Source organism: Xyrauchen texanus, chromosome 4 (assembly GCF_025860055.1).
Source record: "Xyrauchen texanus isolate HMW12.3.18 chromosome 4, RBS_HiC_50CHRs, whole genome shotgun sequence".
Taxonomy (NCBI): Eukaryota; Metazoa; Chordata; class Actinopteri; order Cypriniformes; family Catostomidae; genus Xyrauchen; species Xyrauchen texanus.
This window is the reverse complement of record NC_068279.1, coordinates 56,808,124-56,830,523: the sequence shown is the minus strand read 5'-3', so window position 1 is coordinate 56,830,523 and position 22,400 is coordinate 56,808,124.

Here is a 22,400-nt window from a genome sequence, read left to right as displayed (position 1 = left end):
CTGTCTTGTCCCTCAATTCCCATGATGTTTCGGTTACTTTCTCCTGAGCTGTCTTGTCCCTCAATTACTGTGATGTTTTGGTTACTTTCTCCTGAGCTGTCTTGTCCCTCAATTCCCATGATGTTTGAGTTACTTTCTCCAGAGCTGTCTTGTCCCTCAATTCCGTGATGTTTCGGTTAATTTCTCCTGAGCTGTCTTGTCCCTCAATTCCCATGATGTTTCTGTTACTTTCTCCTGAGCTGTCTTGTCCCTCAATTCCCATGATGTTTCGGTTAATTTCTCCTGAGCTGTCTTGTCCCTCAATTCCCATGAGGTTTCAGTTACTTTCTCCAGAGCTGTCTTGTACCTCAATACACATGATGTTTCAGTTACTTTCTCCAGAGCTGTCTTGTCCCTCAATTACTGTAATGTTTTGGTTACTTTCTCCAGAGCTGTCTTGTCCCTCAATTACTGTGATGTTTTGGTTACTTTCTCCTGAGCTGTCTTGTCCCTCAATTCCCATGATGTTTTGGTTACTTTCTCCTGAGCTGTCTTGTCCCTCAATTCCCATGATGTTTCGGTTACTTTCTCCAGAGATGTCTTGTTCCTCAATTCCCATGATGTTTTCAGTTACTATCTCCAGAGCTGTCTTGTCCCTCAATTCCAGTGATGTTTCTGTAAATTTCTCCTATGCTGTCTTGTCCCTCAATTCCCATGATGTTTTGGTAAATTTCTCCGGAGCTGTCTTGTCCCTCAATTACTGTGATGTTTCTGTTACCTTTTCTAGAGCTGTCTTGTCCTTCAATTCCAGTGATGTTTCTGTAAATTTCTCTTGAGCTGTATTGTCCCTCAATTCCCATGAAGTTTCGGTTACTTTCTCCTCAGCTATCTTGTCCCTCAATTCGGTGATGTTTTGGTTACTTTCTCCAGAGCTGTCTTGTCCCTCAATTCCAGTGATGTTTCTGTAAATTTCTGTTGAGCTGTATTGTCCCTCAATTCCCGTGAAGTTTCGGATACTTTCTCCTGAGCTGTCTTGTTCCTCAATTCCGGTGATGTTTTGGTTAATTTCTCCTGAGCTGTCTTGTTCCACAATTCTGGTGATGTTTTGGTTAATTTCTCCTGAAATGTCTTGTGCCTCAATTCCAGTGATGTTTCGGTTACTTTCTCCAGAGCTATCTTGTCCCCAATTCCAGTGATGTTTCTGTAAATTTCTCCTGAGCTGTCTTGTCCCTCAATTACTGTGATGTTTCGGTTACCTTCTATTGAGCTGTCTTAGTCCCTCAATTACTGTGATGTTTCGGTGACTTTCTCCTGAGCTGTCTTGTCCCTCAATTACTGTGATGTTTCGGTTACCTTCTCCTGAGCTGTCTTGTCCCTCAATTCCCATGATGTTTCGGTTACTTTCTCCAGAGCTGTCTTATCCCTCAATTCCAGTGATGTTTTGGTAAATTTCTCCTGAGCTGTCTTGTCCCTCAATTACTGTGATGTTTCGGTTACCTTCTATTGAGCTGTGTTGTCCCTCAATTCCCATGATGTTTCGGTTACTTTCTCCAGAGCTGTCTTGTCCCTCAATTCCCATGATGTTTTCAGTTAATTTCTCCTGAGCTGTCTTGTCCCTCAATTACTGTCTTGTCCCTCAATTACTGTGATGTTTCGGTTACTTTCTTCAGAGCTGTCTTGTCCCTCAATTCCAGTGATGTTTCTGTAAATTTCTCCTGAGCTGTCTTGTCCCTCAATTCCAGTGATGTTTCGGTTACCTTCTCCAGAGCTGTCTTGTCCTTCAATTCCAGTGATGTTTTTGTAAATTTCTCCTGAGCTGTATTGTCTCTCAATTCCCATGAAGTTTCGGTGACTTTCTCCTGATCTATCTTGTCCCTCAATTACTGTGATGTTTTGGTTACTTTCTCCTGAGCTGTCTTGTCCCTCAATTCCTTTGATGTTTTGGTTACTTTCTCCAGAGCTGTCTTGTCCCTCAATTCCAGTGATGTTTCGGTAAATTTTTCTTGAGCTATATTGTCCCTCAATTCCCGTGAAGTTTCGGTTACTTTCTCCTGAGCTGTCTTGTTCCTCAATTACTGTAATGTTTTGGTTACTTTCTCCTGAGCTGTCTTGTCCCTCAATTCCAGTGATGTTTCTGTAAATTTCTCCTGAGCTGTCTTGTCCCTGAATTCCCGTGAAGTTTCGGTTACTTTCTCCTGAGCTGTCTTGTCCCTCAATTCCAGTGATGTTTCGGTTACCTTCTCCTGAGCTGTCTTGTCCCTCAATTACTGTGATGTTTCGGTTATTTCTCCTGAGCTGTCTTGTCCCTCAATTCCCATGATGTTTCGATTACTTTCTCCTGAGCTGTCTTGTCCCTCAATTACTGTGATATTTCGGTTACCTTCTCCTGAGCTGTATTGTCCCTCAATTACTGTGATGTTTCGGTTACTTTCTCCTGAGCTGTCTTGTCCCTCAATTCCCATGATGTTTCTGTTACTTTCTCCTGAGCTGTCTTGTCCCTCAATTCCCATGATGTTTCGGTTAATTTCTCCTGAGCTGTCTTGTCCCTCAATTCCCATGATGTTTCTGTTACTTTCTCCTGAGCTGTCTTGTCCCTCAATTCCAGTGATGTTTCGGTAAATTTCTCCGGAGCTGTCTTGTCCCTCAATTCCAGTGATGTTTCTGTAAATTTCTCCTATGCTGTCTTGTCCCTCAATTACCATGATGTTTCGGTAAATTTCTCCTGAGCTGTCTTGTCCCTGAATTACTGTGATGTTTCGGTTACCTTCTCCAGAGCTGTCTTGTCCCTCAATTCAAGTGATGTTTCTGTAAATTTCTCTTTAACTGTATTGTCCCTCAATTCCCGTGAAGTTTCGGTTACTTTCTCCTGAGGTGTCTTGTCCCTCAATTACTGTGATGTTTTGTTTACTTTCTCCTGAGCTGTCTTTACCACAATTCTGGTGATGTTTCGGTAAATTTCTCTTGAGATCTATTGTCCCTCAATTACTGTCTTGTCCCTCAATTACTGTGATGTTTCGGTTACTTTCTCCTGAGCTGTCTTGTACCTCAATTCCCATGATGTTTTGGTTACTTTCTCCAGAGCTGTATCGTCCCTCAATTCCAGTGATGTTTTTGTAAATTTCTCCTGAGCTGTCTTGTCCCTCAATTCCAGTGATGTTTCGGTTAAAATCTCCTAAGCTGTCTTGTCCCTCAATTCCAGTGATGTTCGGTTAATTTCTCCTGAGCTGTCATGTCCCTCAATTCCCATGATGTTTCGGTTACTTTCTCCAGAGCTGTCTTGTCCCTCAATTCCAGTGATGTTTCGGTAAATTCTCCTGAGCTGTCTTGTCCCTCAATTACTGTGATGTCTTGGTTACTTTCTCCTGAGCTGTCTTATCCCACAATTCCGGTGATGTTTCGGTTAATTTCTCCTGAGCTGTCTTGTCCCTCAATTACTGTGATGTTTCGGTTACCTTCTATTGAGCTGTCTTATCCCTCAATTCCAGTGATGTTTTGGTAAATTTCTCCTGAGCTGTCTTGTCCCTCAATTACTGTGATGTTTCGGTTACCTTCTCTTGAGCTGTGTTGTCCCTCAATTCCCATGATGTTTCGGTTACTTTCTCCAGAGCTGTCTTGTCCCTCAATTCCAGTGATGTTTCAGTTAATTTCTCCTGAGCTGTCTTGTCCCTCAATTCCTGTGATGTTTCGGTTACTTTCTCCAGAGCTGTCTTGTCCCTCAATTCCAGTGATGTTTCTGTAAATTTCTCCTGAGCTGTCTTGTCCCTCAATTCCAGTGATGTTTCGGTTACTTTCTCCAGAGCTGTCTTGTCCCTCAATTCCAGTGATGTTTCTGTAAATTTCTCCTGAGCTGTATTGTCCCTCAATTCCCATGAAGTTTCGGTTACTTTCTCCTGAGCTGTCTTGTCCCTCAATTACTGTGATGTTTTGGTTACTTTCTCCTGAGCTGTCTTGTCCCTCAATTCCTGTGATGTTTTGGTTACTTTCTCCAGAGCTGTCTTGTCCCTCAATTCCAGTGATGTTTCTGTAAATTTCTCTTGAGCTGTATTGTCCCTCAATTCCCGTGAAGTTTCGGTTACTTTCTCCTGAGCTGTCTTGTCCCTCAATTACTGTGATGTTTCGGTTACCTTCTCCTGAGCTGTCTTGTCCCTCAATTACTGTGATGTTTCGGTTACTTTCTCCTGAGCTGTCTTGTCCCTCAATTCCCGTGATGTTTCGATTACTTTCTCCTGAGCTGTCTTGTCCCTCAATTACTGTGATATTTCGGTTACCTTCTCCTGAGCTGTATTGTCCCTCAATTACTGTGATGTTTCGGTTACTTTCTCCTGAGCTGTCTTGTCCCTCAATTCCCATGATGTTTCTGTTACTTTCTCCTGAGCTGTCTTGTCCCTCAATTCCCATGATGTTTCGGTTAATTTCTCCTGAGCTGTCTTGTCCCTCAATTCCCATGATGTTTCTGTTACTTTCTCCTGAGCTGTCTTGTCCCTCAATTCCAGTGATGTTTCGGTAAATTTCTCCTGAGCTGTCTTGTCCCTCAATTCCAGTGATGTTTCTGTAACTTTCTCCTATGCTGTCTTGTCCCTCAATTACCATGATGTTTCGGTAAATTTCTCCTGAGCTGTCTTGTCCCTGAATTACTGTGATGTTTCGGTTACCTTCTCCAGAGCTGTCTTGTCCCTCAATTCAAGTGATGTTTCTGTAAATTTCTCTTTAACTGTATTGTCCCTCAATTCCCGTGAAGTTTCGGTTACTTTCTCCTGAGGTGTCTTGTCCCTCAATTACTGTGATGTTTTGTTTACTTTCTCCTGAGCTGTCTTTTCCCACAATTCTGGTGATGTTTCGGTAAATTTCTCTTGAGATCTATTGTCCCTCAATTACTGTCTTGTCCCTCAATTACTGTGATGTTTCGGTTACTTTCTCCTGAGCTGTCTTGTACCTCAATTCCCATGATGTTTCGGTTACTTTCTCCAGAGCTGTATCGTCCCTCAATTCCAGTGATGTTTTTGTAAATTTCTCCTGAGCTGTCTTGTCCCTCAATTCCAGTGATGTTTCGGTTAAAATCTCCTAAGCTGTCTTGTCCCTCAATTCCAGTGATGTTCGGTTAATTTCTCCTGAGCTGTCATGTCCCTCAATTCCCATGATGTTTCGGTTACTTTCTCCAGAGCTGTCTTGTCCCTCAATTCCAGTGATGTTTCGGTAAATTCTCCTGAGCTGTCTTGTCCCTCAATTACTGTGATGTCTTGGTTACTTTCTCCTGAGCTGTCTTATCCCTCAATTCCGTGATGTTTGTTAATTTCTCCAGAGCTGTCTTGTCCCTCAATTCAGGTGATGTTTGGTTAATTTCTCCTGAGCTGTCTTGTCCCTCATTTCCCATGATGTTTCTGTTACTTTCTCCAGAGCTGTCTTGTCCCTCAATTCCAGTGATGTTTCTGTTAATTTCTCTTGAACTGTATTGTCCCTCAATTCACGTGAATTTTCAGTTACTTTCTCCTGAGCTGTCTTGTCCCTCAATTACTGTGATGTTTCGGTTACCTTCTCCTGAGCTGTCTTGTCCCTCAATTACTGTGATGTTTCAGTTACTTTCTCCTGAGCTGTCTTGTCCCTTAATTCCGGGGATGTTTCAGTTACTTTCTGCAGAGCTGTCTTGTCCCTCATTTCCCACGATGTTTTCGGTTACTTTCTCCAGAGCTGTCTTGTCCCTCAATTCCAGTGATGTTTCTGTAAATTTCTCCTATGCTGTCTTGTCCCTCAATTACCATGATGTTTCGGTAAATTTCTCCTGAGCTGTCTTGTCCCTCAATTACTGTGATGTTTCGGTTACCTTCTCCAGAGCTGTCTTGTCCCTCAATTCCAGTGATGTTTCTGTAAATTTCTCTTTAGCTGTATTGTCCCTCAATTCCCGTGAAGTTTCGGTTACTTTCTCCTGAGCTGTCTTGTCCCTCAATTACTGTGATGTTTTGTTTACTTTCTCCTGAGCTGTCTTTTCCCACAATTCTGGTGATGTTTCGGTAAATTTCTCTTGAGATCTATTGTCCCTCAATTACTGTCTTGTCCCTCAATTACTGTGATGTTTCGGTTACTTTCTCCTGAGCTGTCTTGTACCTCAATTCCCATGATGTTTCGGTTACTTTCTCCAGAGCTGTATCGTCCCTCAATTCCAGTGATGTTTTTGTAAATTTCTCCTGAGCTGTCTTGTCCCTCAATTCCAGTGATGTTTCGGTTAAAATCTCCTAAGCTGTCTTGTCCCTCAATTCCAGTGATGTTCGGTTAATTTCTCCTGAGCTGTCATGTCCCTCAATTCCCATGATGTTTCGGTTACTTTCTCCAGAGCTGTCTTGTCCCTCAATTCCAGTGATGTTTCGGTAAATTCTCCTGAGCTGTCTTGTCCCTCAATTACTGTGATGTCTTGGTTACTTTCTCCTGAGCTGTCTTATCCTGCAATTCCGGTGATGTTTCAGTTAATTTCTCCAGAGCTGTCTTGTCCCTCAATTCAGGTGATGTTTCGGTTAATTTCTCCTGAGCTGTCTTGTCCCTCATTTCCCATGATGTTTCTGTTACTTTCTCCAGAGCTGTCTTGTCCCTCAATTCCAGTGATGTTTCTGTTAATTTCTCTTGAGCTGTATTGTCCCTCAATTCCCGTGAATTTTCAGTTACTTTCTCCTGAGCTGTCTTGTCCCTCAATTACTGTGATGTTTCGGTTACCTTCTCCTGAGCTGTCTTGTCCCTCAATTACTGTGATGTTTCGGTTACTTTCTCCTGAGCTGTCTTGTCCCTTAATTCCGGTGATGTTTCGGTTACTTTCTCCAGAGCTGTCTTGTCCCTCATTTCCCACGATGTTTTCGGTTACTTTCTCCAGAGCTGTCTTGTCCCTCAATTCCAGTGATGTTTCTGTAAATTTCTCCTATGCTGTCTTGTCCCTCAATTACTGTGATGTTTCGGTTACTTTCTGCAGAGCTGTCTTGTCCCTCATTTAACATGATGTTTCGGTAAATTTCTCCTGAGCTGTCTTGTCCCTCAATTACTGTGATGTTTCGGTTACCTTCTCCAGAGCTGTCTTGTCCCTCAATTCCAGTGATGTTTCTGTAAATTTCTCTTTAGCTGTATTGTCCCTCAATTCCCGTGAAGTTTCGGTTACTTTCTCCTGAGCTGCCTTGTCCCTCAATTACTGTGATGTTTTGGTTACTTTCTCCTGAGCTCTCTTGTCCCGCAATTCCAGTGATGTTTTGGTAAATTTCTCTTGAGCTGTATTGTCCCTTATTCCCGTGACGTTCCGGTTACTTTCTCCTGAGCTGTCTTGTCCCTCAATTCCCAAGATGTTTCGGTTACTTTCTCCTGAGCTGTCTTGTCCCTCAATTACTGTGATGTTTCGGTTACTTTCTCCTGAGCTGTCTTGTCCCTCAATTCCCGTGATGTTTCGGTTACTTTCTCCTGAGCTGTCTTGTCCCTCAATTCCGGTGATGTTTCGGTTAATTTCTCCTGAGCTGTCTTGTCCCTCAATTCCCGTGATGTTTCGGTTACTTTCTCCAGAGCTGTCTTGTCCCTCAATTCCAGTGATGTTTCGGTTAATTTCTCCTGAGCTGTCTTGTCCCTCAATTCCAGTGATGTTTCTGTAAATTTCTCCTGAGCTGTCTTGTCCCTCAATTACCATGATGTTTCGGTAACTTTCTCCTGAGCTGTCTTGTCCCTCAATTACTGTGATGTTTCGGTTACTTTCTCCTGAGCTGTCTTGTCCCTCAATTACTGTGATGTTTTGTTTACTTTCTCCTGAGCTGTCTTTACCACAATTCTGGTGATGTTTCGGTAAATTTCTCTTGAGATCTATTGTCCCTCAATTACTGTCTTGTCCCTCAATTACTGTGATGTTTCGGTTACTTTCTCCTGAGCTGTCTTGTCCCTCAATTCCCATGATGTTTCGGTTACTTTCTCCAGAGCTGTCTTGTCCCTCAATTCCAGTGATGTTTCTGTAAATTTCTCCTGAGCTGTCTTGTCCCTCAATTCCAGTGATGTTTCGGTTAAATTCTCCTGAGCTGTCTTGTCCCTCAATTCCAGTGATGTTCGGTTAATTTCTCCTGAGCTGTCATGTCCCTCAATTCCCATGATGTTTCGGTTACTTTCTCCAGAGCTGTCTTGTCCCTCAATTCCAGTGATGTTTCGGTAAATTTCTCCTGAGCTGTCTTGTCCCTCAATTACTGTGATGTCTTGGTTACTTTCTCCTGAGCTGTCTTATCCCTCAATTCCGGTGATGTTTCGGTTAATTTCTCCAGAGCTGTCTTGTCCCTCAATTCAGGTGATGTTTCGGTTAATTTCTCCTGAGCTGTCTTGTCCCTCATTTCCCATGATGTTTCTGTTACTTTCTCCAGAGCTGTCTTGTCCCTCAATTCCAGTGATGTTTCTGTTAATTTCTCTTGAACTGTATTGTCCCTCAATTCACGTGAATTTTCAGTTACTTTCTCCTGAGCTGTCTTGTCCCTCAATTACTGTGATGTTTCGGTTACCTTCTCCTGAGCTGTCTTGTCCCTCAATTACTGTGATGTTTCGGTTACTTTCTCCTGAGCTGTCTTGTCCCTTAATTCTGGGGATGTTTCGGGTACTTTCTGCAGAGCTGTCTTGTCCCTCATTTCCCACGATGTTTTCGGTTACTTTCTCCAGAGCTGTCTTGTCCCTCAATTCCAGTGATGTTTCTGTAAATTTCTCCTATGCTGTCTTGTCCCTCATTTACCATGATGTTTCGGTAAATTTCTCCTGAGCTGTCTTGTCCCTCAATTACTGTGATGTTTCGGTTACCTTCTCCAGAGCTGTCTTGTCCCTCAATTCCTGTGATGTTTCTGTAAATTTCTCTTTAGCTGTATTGTCCCTCAATTCCCGTGAAGTTTCGGTTACTTTCTCCTGAGCTGCCTTGTCCATCAATTACTGTGATGTTTTGGTTACTTTCTCCTGAGCTGTCTTGTCCCGCAATTCCAGTGATGTTTTGGTAAATTTCTCTTGAGCTGTATTGTCCCTTATTCCCGTGACGTTCCGGTTACTTTCTCCTGAGCTGTCTTGTCCCTCAATTACTGTGATGTTTCGGTTACTTTCTCCTGAGCTGTCTTGTCCCTCAATTACTGTGATGTTTCGGTTACTTTCTCCTGAGCTGTCTTGTCCCTCAATTCCCAAGATGTTTCGGTTACTTTCTCCTGAGCTGTCTTGTCCCTTAATTACTGTGATGTTTCGGTTACCTTCTCCTGAGCTGTCTTGTCCCTCAATTACTGTGAAGTTTCGGTTACTTTCTCCTGAGCTGTCTTGTCCCTCAATTCCGGTGATGTTTCGGTTAATTTCTCCTGAGCTGTCTTGTCCCTCAATTCCCATGATGTTTCACGTTACTTTCTCCAGAGCTGTCTTGTCCCTCAATTCCAGTGATGTTTCGGTTAATTTCTCCAGAGCTGTCTTGTCCCTCAATTCCAGTGATGTTTCTGTAAATTTCTCCTATGCTGTCTTGTCCCTCAATTACCATGATGTTTCGGTAAATTTCTCCTGAGCTGTCTTGTCCCTCAATTACTGTGATGTTTCGGTTACCTTCTCCAGAGCTGTCTTGTCCCTCAATTCCAGTGATGTTTCTGTAAATTTCTCTTTAGCTGTATTGTCCCTCAATTCCCGTGAAGTTTCGGTTACTTTCTCCTGAGCTGTCTTGTCCCTCAATTACTGTGATGTTTTGTTTACTTTCTCCTGAGCTGTCTTTACCACAATTCTGGTGATGTTTCGGTAAATTTCTCTTGAGATCTATTGTCCCTCAATTACTGTCTTGTCCCTCAATTACTGTGATGTTTCGGTTACTTTCTCCTGAGCTGTCTTGTACCTCAATTCCCATGATGTTTTGGTTACTTTCTCCTGAGCTGTCTTGTCCCGCAATTCCAGTGATGTTTTGGTAAATTTCTCTTGAGCTGTATTGTCCCTTATTCCCGTGACGTTCCGGTTACTTTCTCCTGAGCTGTCTTGTCCCTCAATTACTGTGATGTTTCGGTTACTTTCTCCTGAGCTGTCTTGTCCCTCAATTACTGTGATGTTTCGGTTACTTTCTCCTGAGCTGTCTTGTCCCTCAATTACTGTGATGTTTTGTTTACTTTCTCCTGAGCTGTCTTGTCCCTCAATTCCGGTGATGTTTCAGTTAATTTCTCTTGAGATCTATTGTCCCTCAATTACTGTCTTGTCCCTCAATTACTGTGATGTTTCGGTTACTTTCTCCTGAGCTGTCTTGTCCCTCAATTCCCATGATGTTTTGGTTACTTTCTCCTGAGCTGTCTTGTCCCTCAATTCCAGTGATGTTTTGGTTAATTTCTCTTGAGCTGTCTTGTCCCTCAATTCCCGTGATGTTCGGTTACTTTCTCCTGAGCTGTCTTGTCCCTCAATTACTGTGATGTTTCGGTTACTTTCTCCTGAGCTGTCTTGTCCCTCAATTACTGTGATGTTTCGGTTACTTTCTCCTGAGCTGTCTTGTCCCTCAATTACTGTGATGTTTCGGTTACCTTCTCCTGAGCTGTCTTGTCCCTCAATTACTGTGATGTTTCGGTTACTTTCTCCTGAGCTGTCTTGTCCCTCAATTCCAGTGATGTTTCGGTTAATTTCTCCTGAGCTGTCTTGTCCCTCAATTCCCATGATGTTTCGCTTACTTTCTCCAGAGCTGTCTTGTCCCTCAATTCCAGTGATGTTTCGGTAACTTTCTCCAGAGCTGTCTTGTCCCTCAATTCCAGTGATGTTTCTGTAAATTTCTCCTGAGCTGTCTTGTCCCTCAATTCCAGTGATGTTTCGGTAAATTTCTCTTGAGCTGTCTTGTACCTCAATTCCAGTGATGTTTCGGTAACTTTCTCTTGAGCTGTCTTGTCCCTCAATTCCCGTGATGTTTCGGTTACTTTCTCCAGAGCTGTCTTGTCCCTCAATTACTGTAATGTTTTGGTTACTTTCTCCAGAGCTGTCTTGTCCCTCAATTACTGTGATGTTTTGGTTACTTTCTCCTGAGCTGTGTTGTCCCTCAATTACTGTGATGTTTCGGTTACCTTCTCCTGAGCTGTCTTGTCCCTCAATTCCCATGAAGTTTCGGTTAATTTCTCCTGAGCTGTCTTGTCCCTCAATTCCCATGATGTTTCACTTACTTTCTCCAGAGCTGTCTTGTCTCTCAATTCCAGTGATGTTTCGGTAAATTTCTCCTGAGCTGTCTTGTCCCTCAATTCCCATGATGTTTCAGTTACTTTCTCCAGAGCTGTCTTGTCCCTCAATTCCTGTGATGTTTCGGTAAATTCTCCTGAGCTGTCTTGTCCCTCAATTCCAGTGATGTTTCGGTTACTTTCTCCTGAGCTGTCTTGTCCCTCAATTACTGTGATGTTTCAGTTACCTTCTCCTGAGCTGTCTTGTCCCTCAATTCCCATGATCTTTCTGTTACTTTCTCCTGAGCTGTCTTGTCCCTCAATTCCCATGATGTTTCAGTTAATTTCTCCTGAGCTGTCTTGTCCCTCAATTCCCATGAGGTTTCAGTTACTTTCTCCAGAGCTGTCTTGTACCTCAATACCCATGATGTTTCAGTTACTTTCTCCAGAGCTGTCTTGTCCCTCAATTACTGTAATGTTTTGGTTACTTTCTCCTGAGCTGTCTTGTCCCTCAATTCCCATGATGTTTCGGTTAATTTCTCCTGAGCTGTCTTGTCCCTCAGTTCCCATGATGTTTCGGTTACTTTCTCCAGAGCTGTCTTCTCCCTCAATTCCAGTGATGTTTCGGTTACCTTCTCCTGAGCTGTCTTGTCCCTCAATTCCCATGATGTTTCGGTTAATTTCTCATGAGCTGTCTTGTCCCTCAATTACTGTGATGTTTCGGTTACCTTCTCCTGAGCTGTCTTGTCCCTCAATTACTGTGATGTTTCGGTTACTTTCTACTGAGCTGTCTTGTCCCTTATTTCCGGTGATGTTTCGGTTACTTTCTCCAGAGCTGTCTTGTCCCTCAATTCCCATGATGTTTTCAGTTACTATCTTCAGAGCTGTCTTGTCCCTCAATTCCCATGAAGTTTCGGTTACTTTCTCCGGAGCTGTCTTGTCCCTCAATTCCCATGATGTTTGGTAAATTTCTCCGGAGCTGTCTTGTCCCTCAATTCCAGTGATGTTTCTGTAAATTTCTCTTGAGCTGTATTGTCCCTCAATTCCCGTGAAGTTTCGGATACTTTCTCCTGAGCTGTCTTGTTCCTCAATTTCGGTGATGTTTTGGTTAATTTCTCCTGAGCTGTCTTGTTCCACAATTCCGGTGATGTTTTGGTTAATTTCTCCTGAAATGTCTTGTTCCTCAATTCCAGTGATGTTTCTGTAAATTTCACCTGAGCTGTCTTATGCCTCAATTCCAGTGATGTTTCGGTTACTTTCTCCAGAGCTATCTTGTCCCCCAATTCCGGTGATGTTTCGGTTAATTTCTCCTGAGCTGTCTTGTCCCTCAATTCCCATGATGTTTTGGTTACTTTCTCCTGAGCTGTCTTTTCCCACAATTCTGGTGATGTTTCGGTAAATTTCTCTTGAGATCTATTGTCCCTCAATTACTGTCTTGTCCCTCAATTACTGTGATGTTTCGGTTACTTTCTCCTGAGCTGTCTTGTCCCTCAATTCCCCCATGATGTTTTGGTTACTTTCTCCAGAGCTGTCTTGTCCTTCAATTCCAGTGATGTTTCAGTAAATTTCTCCTATGCTGTCTTGTCCCTCTATTACCATGATGTTTCGGTAAATTTCTCCTGAGCTGTCTTGTCCCTCAATTACTGTGATGTTTCGGTTACCTTCTCCAGAGCTGTCTTGTCCCTCAATTCCAGTGATGTTTCTGTAAATTTCTCTTTAACTGTATTGTCCCTCAATTACTGTGATGTTTTGGTTACTTTCTCCTGAGATGTCTTTTCCCACAATTCTGGTGATGTTTCGGTAAATTTCTCTTGAGATCTATTGTCCCTCAATTACTGTCTTGTCCCTCAATTACTGTGATGTTTCGGTTACTTTCTCCAGAGCTGTCTTGTCCCTCAATTCCAGTGATGTTTCGGTAAATTTCTCTTGAACTGTATTGTCCCTCAATTCACGTGAATTTTCAGTTACTTTCTCCTGAGCTGTCTTGTCCCTCAATTACTGTGATGTTTCGGTTACTTTCTCCTGAGCTGTCTTGTCCCTCAATTCCCATGATGTTTCGATTACTTTCTCCTGAGCTGTCTTGTCCCTCAATTACTGTGATATTTCGGTTACCTTCTCCTGAGCTGTATTGTCCCTCAATTACTGTGATGTTTCGGTTACTTTCTCCTGAGCTGTCTTGTCCCTCAATTCCCATGATGTTTCTGTTACTTTCTCCTGAGCTGTCTTGTCCCTCAATTCCCATGATGTTTCGGTTAATTTCTCCTGAGCTGTCTTGTCCCTCAATTCCAGTGATGTTTCTGTAAATTTCTCCTGAGCTGTCTTGTCCCTAAATTCCAGTGATATTTCGGTTAATTTCTCTTGAGCTGTATTGTCCCTCAATTCCAGTGATGTTTCTGTAAATTTCTCTTGAGCTGTATTGTCCCTTATTCCCGTGATGTTCGGTTACTTTCTCCAGAGCTGTCTTGTCCCTCAATTACTGTGATGTTTTGGTTACTTTCTCCAGAGCTGTCTTGTCCCTCAATTACTGTGATGTTTCGGTTACTTTCTCCTGAGCTGTCTTGTCCCTCAATTCCCAAGATGTTTCGGTTACTTTCTCCTGAGCTGTGTTGTCCCTCAATTACTGTGATGTTTCGGTTACCTTCTCCTGAGCTGTCTTGTCCCTCAATTACTGTGAAGTTTCGGTTAATTTCTCCTGAGCTGTCTTGTCCCTCAATTCCCATGATGTTTCAGTTACTTTCTCCAGAGCTGTCTTGTCTCTCAATTCCAGTGATGTGTCGGTAAATTTCTCCTGAGCTGTCTTGTCCCTCAATTCCCATGATGTTTCAGTTACTTTCTCCAGAGCTGTCTTGTCCCTCAATTACTGTGATGTTTCGGTTACTTTCTCCAGAGCTGTCTTGTCCCTCAATTCCAGTGATGTTTCGGTAAATTTCTCTTGAACTGTATTGTCCCTCAATTCACGTGAATTTTCAGTTACTTTCTCCTGAGCTGTCTTGTCCCTCAATTACTGTGATGTTTCGGTTACTTTCTCCTGAGCTGTCTTGTCCCTCAATTCCCATGATGTTTCGATTACTTTCTCCTGAGCTGTCTTGTCCCTCAATTACTGTGATATTTCGGTTACCTTCTCCTGAGCTGTATTGTCCCTCAATTACTGTGATGTTTCGGTTACTTTCTCCTGAGCTGTCTTGTCCCTCAATTCCCATGATGTTTCTGTTACTTTCTCCTGAGCTGTCTTGTCCCTCAATTCCCATGATGTTTCGGTTAATTTCTCCTGAGCTGTCTTGTCCCTCAATTCCAGTGATGTTTCTGTAAATTTCTCCTGAGCTGTCTTGTCCCTAAATTCCAGTGATATTTCGGTAAATTTCTCTTGAGCTGTATTGTCCCTAAATTCCAGTGATGTTTCGGTAAATTTCTCTTGAGCTGTATTGTCCCTTATTCCCGTTACGTTCCGGTTACTTTCTCCAGAGCTGTCTTGTCCCTCAATTACTGTAATGTTTTGGTTACTTTCTCCAGAGCTGTCTTGTCCCTCAATTACTGTGATGTTTCGGTTACTTTCTCCTGAGCTGTCTTGTCCCTCAATTCCCAAGATGTTTCGGTTACTTTCTCCTGAGCTGTGTTGTCCCTCAATTCCGGTGATGTTTCGGTTAATTTCTCCTGAGCTGTCTTGTCCCTCAATTCCCATGATGTTTCACTTACTTTCTCCAGAGCTGTCTTGTCTCTCAATTCCAGTGATGTTTCGGTAAATTTCTCCTGAGCTGTCTTGTCCCTCAATTCCCATGATGTTTCAGTTACTTTCTCCAGAGCTGTCTTATCCCTCAATTCCTGTGATGTTTCGGTAAATTCTCCTGAGCTGTCTTGTCCCTCAATTCCAGTGATGTTTCGGTTACTTTCTCCTGAGCTGTCTTGTCCCTCAATTACTGTGATGTTTCAGATACCTTCTCCTGAGCTGTCTTGTCCCTCAATTCCCATGATGTTTCAGTTAATTTCTCCTGAGCTGTCTTGTCCCTCAATTCCCATGATGTTTCAGTTAATTTCTCCTGAGCTGTCTTGTCCCTCAATTCCCATGAGGTTTCAGTTACTTTCTCCAGAGCTGTCTTGTACCTCAATACCCATGATGTTTCAGTTACTTTCTCCAGAGCTGTCTTGTCCCTCAATTACTGTAATGTTTTGGTTACTTTCTCCTGAGCTGTCTTGTCCCTCAATTCCCATGATGTTTCAGTTAATTTCTCCTGAGCTGTCTTGTCCCTCAATTCCCATGAGGTTTCAGTTACTTTCTCCAGAGCTGTCTTGTACCTCAATACCCATGATCTTTCTGTTACTTTCTCCTGAGCTGTCTTGTCCCTCAATTACTGTAATGTTTTGGTTACTTTCTCCTGAGCTGTCTTGTCCCTCAATTCCCATGATGTTTCGGTTAATTTCTCCTGAGCTGTCTTGTCCCTCAGTTCCCATGATGTTTCGGTTACTTTCTCCAGAGCTGTCTTCTCCCTCAATTCCAGTGATGTTTCGGTTACCTTCTCCTGAGCTGTCTTGTCCCTCAATTCCCATGATGTTTCGGTTAATTTCTCGTGAGCTGTCTTGTCCCTCAATTACTGTGATGTTTCGGTTACCTTCTCCTGAGCTGTCTTGTCCCTCAATTACTGTGATGTTTCGGTTACTTTCTACTGAGCTGTCTTGTCCCTTATTTCCGGTGATGTTTCGGTTACTTTCTCCAGAGCTGTCTTGTCCCTCAATTCCCATGATGTTTTCAGTTACTATCTCCAGAGCTGTCTTGTCCCTCAATTCCAGTGATGTTTCTGTAAATTTCTCCTATGCTGTCTTGTCCCTCAATTCCCATGATGTTTTGGTAAATTTCTCCGGAGCTGTCTTGTCCCACAATTACTGTGATGTTTCTGTTACCTTCTCCAGAGCTGTCTTGTCCTTCAATTCCAGTGATGTTTCTGTAAATTTCTCTTGAGCTGTATTGTAACTCAATTCCCATGAAGTTTTGGTTACTTTCTCCTCAGCTATCTTGTCCCTCAATTCCGGTGATGTTTTGGTTACTTTCTCCAGAGCTGTCTTGTCCCTCAATTCCAGTGATGTTTCTGTAAATTTCTCTTGAGCTGTATTGTCCCTCAATTCCCGTGAAGTTTCGGATACTTTCTCCTGAGCTGTCTTGTTCCTCAATTTCGGTGATGTTTTGGTTAATTTCTCCTGAGCTGTCTTGTTCCACAATTCCGGTGATGTTTTGGTTAATTTCTCCTGAAATGTCTTGTTCCTCAATTCCAGTGATGTTTCTGTAAATTTCACCTGAGCTGTCTTATGCCTCAATTCCAGTGATGTTTTGGTTACTTTCTCCAGAGCTATCTTGTCCCCAATTCCGGTGATGTTTCGGTTAATTTCTCCTGAGCTGTCTTGTCCCTCAATTCCCATGATGTTTTGGTTACTTTCTCCTGAGCTGTCTTTTCCCACAATTCTGGTGATGTTTCGGTAAATTTCTCTTGAGATCTATTGTCCCTCAATTACTGTCTTGTCCCTCAATTACTGTGATGTTTCGGTTACTTTCTCCTGAGCTGTCTTGTCCCTCAATTCCCCCATGATGTTTCGGTTACTTTCTCCAGAGCTGTCTTGTCCTTCAATTCCAGTGATGTTTCAGTAAATTTCTCCTATGCTGTCTTGTCCCTCTATTACCATGATGTTTCGGTAAATTTCTCCTGAGCTGTCTTGTCACTCAATTACTGTGATGTTTCGGTTACCTTCTCCAGAGCTGTCTTGTCCCTCAATTCCAGTGATGTTTCTGTAAATTTCTCTTTAACTGTATTGTCCCTCAATTACTGTGATGTTTTGGTTACTTTCTCCTGAGATGTCTTTTCCCACAATTCTGGTGATGTTTCGGTAAATTTCTCTTGAGATCTATTGTCCCTCAATTACTGTCTTGTCCCTCAATTACTGTGATGTTTCGGTTACTTTCTCCAGAGCTGTCTTGTCCCTCAATTCCAGTGATGTTTCGGTAAATTTCTCTTGAACTGTATTGTCCCTCAATTCACGTGAATTTTCAGTTACTTTCTCCTGAGCTGTCTTGTCCCTCAATTACTGTGATGTTTCGGTTACCTTCTCCTGAGCTGTCTTGTCCTTCAATTACTGTGATGTTTCGGTTACTTTCTCCTGAGCTGTCTTGTCCCTTAATTCCGGTGATGTTTCGGTTACTTTCTGCAGAGCTGTCTTGTCCCTCATTTCCCACGATGTTTTCGGTTACTTTCTCCAGAGCTGTCTTGTCCCTCAATTCCAGTGATGTTTCTGTAAATTTCTCCTATGCTGTCTTGTCCCTCAATTACCATGATGTTTCGGCAAATTTCTCCTGAGCTGTCTTGTCCCTCAATTACTGTGATGTTTCGGTTACCTTCTCCAGAGCTGTCTTGTCCCTCAATTCCAGTGATGTTTCTGTAAATTTCTCTTTAGCTGTATTGTCCCTCAATTCCCGTGAAGTTTCGGTTACTTTCTCCTGAGCTGTCTAGTCCCTCAATTACTGTGATGTTTTGGTTACTTTCTCCTGAGCTGTCTTGTCCCGCAATTCCAGTGATGTTTTGGTAATTTTCTCTTGAGCTGTATTGTCCCTCAATTCCCGTGAAATTTCGGTTACTTTTTCCTGAGCTGTCTTGTCCCTCAATTATTGTGATGTTTTGGTTACTTTCTCCTGAGCTGTCTTGTCCCACAATTCCGGTGATGTTTCGATTACTTTCTCCAGAGCTGTCTTGTCCCTCAATTCCCATGATGTTTCGGTTAATTTCTCCTGAGCTGTCTTGTCTCTCAATTCCCATGATGTTTCAGTTACTTTCAGAGCTGTATTGTCCCTCAATTACTGTATTGTCCCTTAAGTCCCGTGAAGTTTCGGTTACTTTCTCCTGAGCTGTCTTGTTCCTCAATTCGGTGATGTTTTGGTTACTTTCTCCAGAGCTGTCTTGTCCCTCAATTCCAGTGATGTTTTCGGTTAATTTCTCTTGAGCTGTCTTGTCCCTCAATTCCAGTGATGTTCGGTTAATGTCTCCTGAGCTGTCTTGTCCCTCAATTCCCATGATGTTTCGGTTACTTTCTCCTGAGCTTTCTTGTCCCTCAATTCCAGTGATGTTCGGTTAATTTCTCCTGAGCTGTCTTGTCCCTCAATTACTGTGATGTTTCTGTTACCTTCTCCTGAGCTGTCTTGTCCCTCAATTCCCATGATGTTTCTGTTAATTTCTCCTGAGCTGTCTTGTCCCTCAATTACTGTGATGTTTTGGATACTTTCTCCTGAGCTGTCATGTCCCTCAATTCCCATGATGTTTCGGTTACTTTCTCCAGAGCTGTCTTGTCCTTCAATTCCAGTGATGTTTCTGTTACCTTCTCCTGAGCTGTCTTGTCCCTCAATTCCGGTGATGTTTCTGTAAATTTCTCCTGAGCTTTCTTGTCCCTCAATTCCAGTGATGTTCGGTTAATTTCTCCTGAGCTGTCTTGTCCCTCAATTCCCACAATGTTTTGGTTACTTTCTCCAGAGCTGTCTTGTCCCTCAATTCCGGTGATGTTTTGGTAAATTTCTCCTGAGCTGTCTTGTCCCTCAATTACTGTGATTTTTCGGTTACCTTCTCCTGAGCTGTCTTGTCCCTCAATTACTGTGATGTTTCAGTTAATTTCTCCTGAGCTGTCTTGTCCCTCAATTCCCACAATGTTTCGGTTACTTTCTCCAGAGCTGTCTTGTCCCTCAATTCCAGTGATGTTTCGGTAAATTTCTCCTGAGCTGTCTTGTCCCTCAATTACTGTGATGTTTCGGTTACTTTCTCTTGAGCTGTCTTGTCCCGTAATTCCGTTGATGTTTCAGTTACTTTCTCCAGAGCTATCTTGTCCCTCAATTCCGGTGATGTTTCGGTTAATTTCTCCTGAGCTGTCTTGTCCCTCAATTCCCATGATGTTTCTGTTACGTTCTCCTGAGCTGTCTTGTCCCTCAATTACTGTGATGTTTTGGTTACTTTCTCCTGAGCTGTCTTGTCCCTCAATTCCCATGATGTTTCGGTTACTTTCTCCAGAGCTGTCTTGTCCCTCAATTCCAGTGATGTTTCTGTTACCTTCTCCTGAGCTGTCTTGTCCCTCAATTCCGGTGATGTTTCTGTAAATTTCTCCTGAACTTTCTTGTCCCTCAATTCCAGTGATGTTCGGTTAATTTCTCCTGAGCTGTCTTGTCCCTCAATTCCAATTTTTCAGTTAATTTCTCCTGAGCTGTCTTGTCCCTCAATTCCCACAATGTTTTGGTTACTTTCTCCAGAGCTGTCTTGTCCCTCAATTCCAGTGATGTTTCGGTAAATTTCTCCTGAGCTGTCTTGTCCCTCAATTCCCATGATGTTTCGGTTACTTTCTCTAGAGCTGTCTTGTCCCTCAATTCCAGTGATGTTTAGGTAAATTTCTCCTGAGCTGTCTTGTCCCTCAATTACTGTGATGTTTCGGTTACCTTCTCCTGACCTGTCTTGTCCCTCAATTCCAGTGATGTTTCGGTTAATTTCTCCTGAGCTGTCTTGTCCCTCAATTCCCATGTTTCGGTTCATTTCTCCTGAGCTGTCTTGTCCCTCAATTCCCACGATGTTTCGGTTACTTTCTCCAGAGCTGTCTTGTCCCAGAATTTGTTCATTTAGAGATAATATTTACATTAACAGACTGTCTATTAGTTAAATTTTATAATAGTCTATCAGCCTCTCAAAGTGTAAAATGCCTTATTTAACTATGCAATATTAGAAGGTTTATTTTACAATGTTGCACAAGGGTCATTCATTCCAAAATTCACTTCCTTTGCAAAGAAGACACTTGGCATCCTCTTGATTCCCAGGTAGTCATTTTGTATGGATATTTACTAGAAAAGTTGAGCATTTTTCCTAGAAAGATTTTTTGCATGAAAAATGCTTAAGTCAAGGTTATCCAATTCCTGGTTGCATTTTTCTTTGTTCTTACTCCCCAATCATTGGAATAAACTTAGAATGATTCTTTAATTTTAGATAAAAATATAAAAAATTTAATTTGCATACTTGCCTTGTTCTTCAAAGACACCATCTTGTGACAGATACCACAAATACCTGACTTATCTAAAGCACATAGGAAACATATTTGCTACATTGTTACTCATTCAACAGGGATCAACCAATAACCAATTACATGTTGACAAACCACTGGGAATAAAACAGCACCGTTTTCCTGCCCCCGGAGCAGCAGCATTACCCTACATCAGTAACACTAACCATTAGGATTAATACAGCACAGTTTTCCTGCCCCAAGAGCAGCAGCATTACCCTACACCAGTAATAATAATCACTGGGATAATACAGCACAGTTTTTCTGCCCCAAGAGCAGCATTATTACCCCACACCATCAATACAAACCACTGCGATTAATACAGCACAGTTTTCCTGCCCCAAGAGCAGCAGCATTACCCTACTGCAGTAATACTAACCACTGTGAATAGTTATGCCTACAGCGCAGTTTTCCTGCCCCAGGAGCAGCAGCATTACACCAGTAATAATAATCACTGGGATTAATAAAGCACAGTTTTTCTGCCCCAAGAGCAGCAGTATTACCCCACACCAGTAATACTAACCACTGCGATTAATCAGCACAGTTTTCCTGCCCCAGGAGCAGCAGCATTACCCTAGAGCAGTAATAATAATCACTGGGATTAATACAGCACAGTTTTCTGCCGCAAGAGCAGCAGCATTACCCTACACCAGTAATATTAACCACTGGGATTAATACCGGACAGTTTTCCTGCCGCAGGAGCAGCAGCATTACCCTACACCAGTAATAATAACCACTGGGATTAATACAGCACAGTTTTTCTGCCCCAAGAGCAGCAGTATTACCCCACACCAGTAATACTAACCACTGCGATTAATACAGCACAGTTTTTCTGCCCCAAGAGCAGCAGTATTACCCCACACCAGTAATACTAACCACTGCGATTAATACAGCACAAATTTCCTGCCCCAAGAGCAGCAGCATTACCCTACACCAGTAATATTAACCACTGGGATTAATACCGGACAGTTTTCCTGCCGCAGGAGCAGCAGCATTACCCTACACCAGTAATAATAACCACTGGGATTAATACAGCACAGTTTTTCTGCCCCAAGAGCAGCAGTATTACCCCACACCAGTAATATTAACCACTGCGATTAATACAGCACAAATTTCCTGCCCCAAGAGCAGCAGCATTACCCTACACCAGTAATACTAACCACTCTGTTGCACTTTAATTACTGTCACTTTATAACTGTCTGTTACCTCAATAACTGCTATGTGCATAGAACACTATCTCATAGTATGTTATGTTTATGTTTTTAGAAACTGTCATCTTTTTGCACTACTGTGTACTGGTCGGCGCTGCACTGTCTCTCACTGTGTCTATTGTCCTGTTCATTGTTAGAAATTTCTTGTACTGTCCCGTACTTTTTGCACATGTTTGCACGTGCACTTTATAGGTATTTTATATAGGTATTTTATTTAGTTGTGTAGTCTCATGTGGTCCTGTGTTTGTCCTGTGTTGTTTTTTTGTGGCACCATGGTCCTGGAGGAACGTTGTCTCGTGTACTGTACTAACTGTATATGGTTGAAACGACAATAAAAACAACTTGACTTGACTTGACTTATGAATAGTACTGCCTACAGCGCAGTTTTCCTGCCCCATGAGCAGCAGCATTACCCTACACCAGTAATACTAACCACTGGAAATAGTAATGCCTACAGCGCAGTTTTCCTGCCCAAGGAGCAGCTGCATTACCCTATACCAGTAATACTAACCACTGGGATTAATACAGCACAGTTTTCCTGCCCCAAGAGCAGCAGCATTACCCTACACCAGTAATATTAACCACTGGAAATAGTAATGCCTACAGCGCAGTTTTCCTGCCCAAGGAGCAGCTGCATTACCCTATACCAGTAATACTAACCACTGGGATTAATACAGGACAGTTTTCCTGCCCCAAGAGCAGCAGCATTACCCTACACCAGTAATATTAACCACTGTGATTAATAATGCTCACAGTGCAGTTTTCCTGCCCCAAGAGCAGCAGCATTACCCTAAACCAGTAAAACCAACCACTGGGATTAATAATGCTCAAAGCACAGTTTTCCTCGAAGAAAACCTCAGCGACTGCTAATTGCTGAACACACCACAGAACAGATTAGATTTTGGTTTTTTGTCACTCCAACACCAGTCACTTGAATTTAGACCCTCTGATTTTAGTTATTTTCTTCCAAACATCCTAACGTGCTTCAGTTAGTTGGAGTTCAACATGTTCTGTGATGAGCAGAGCTGATATAATGCTACCT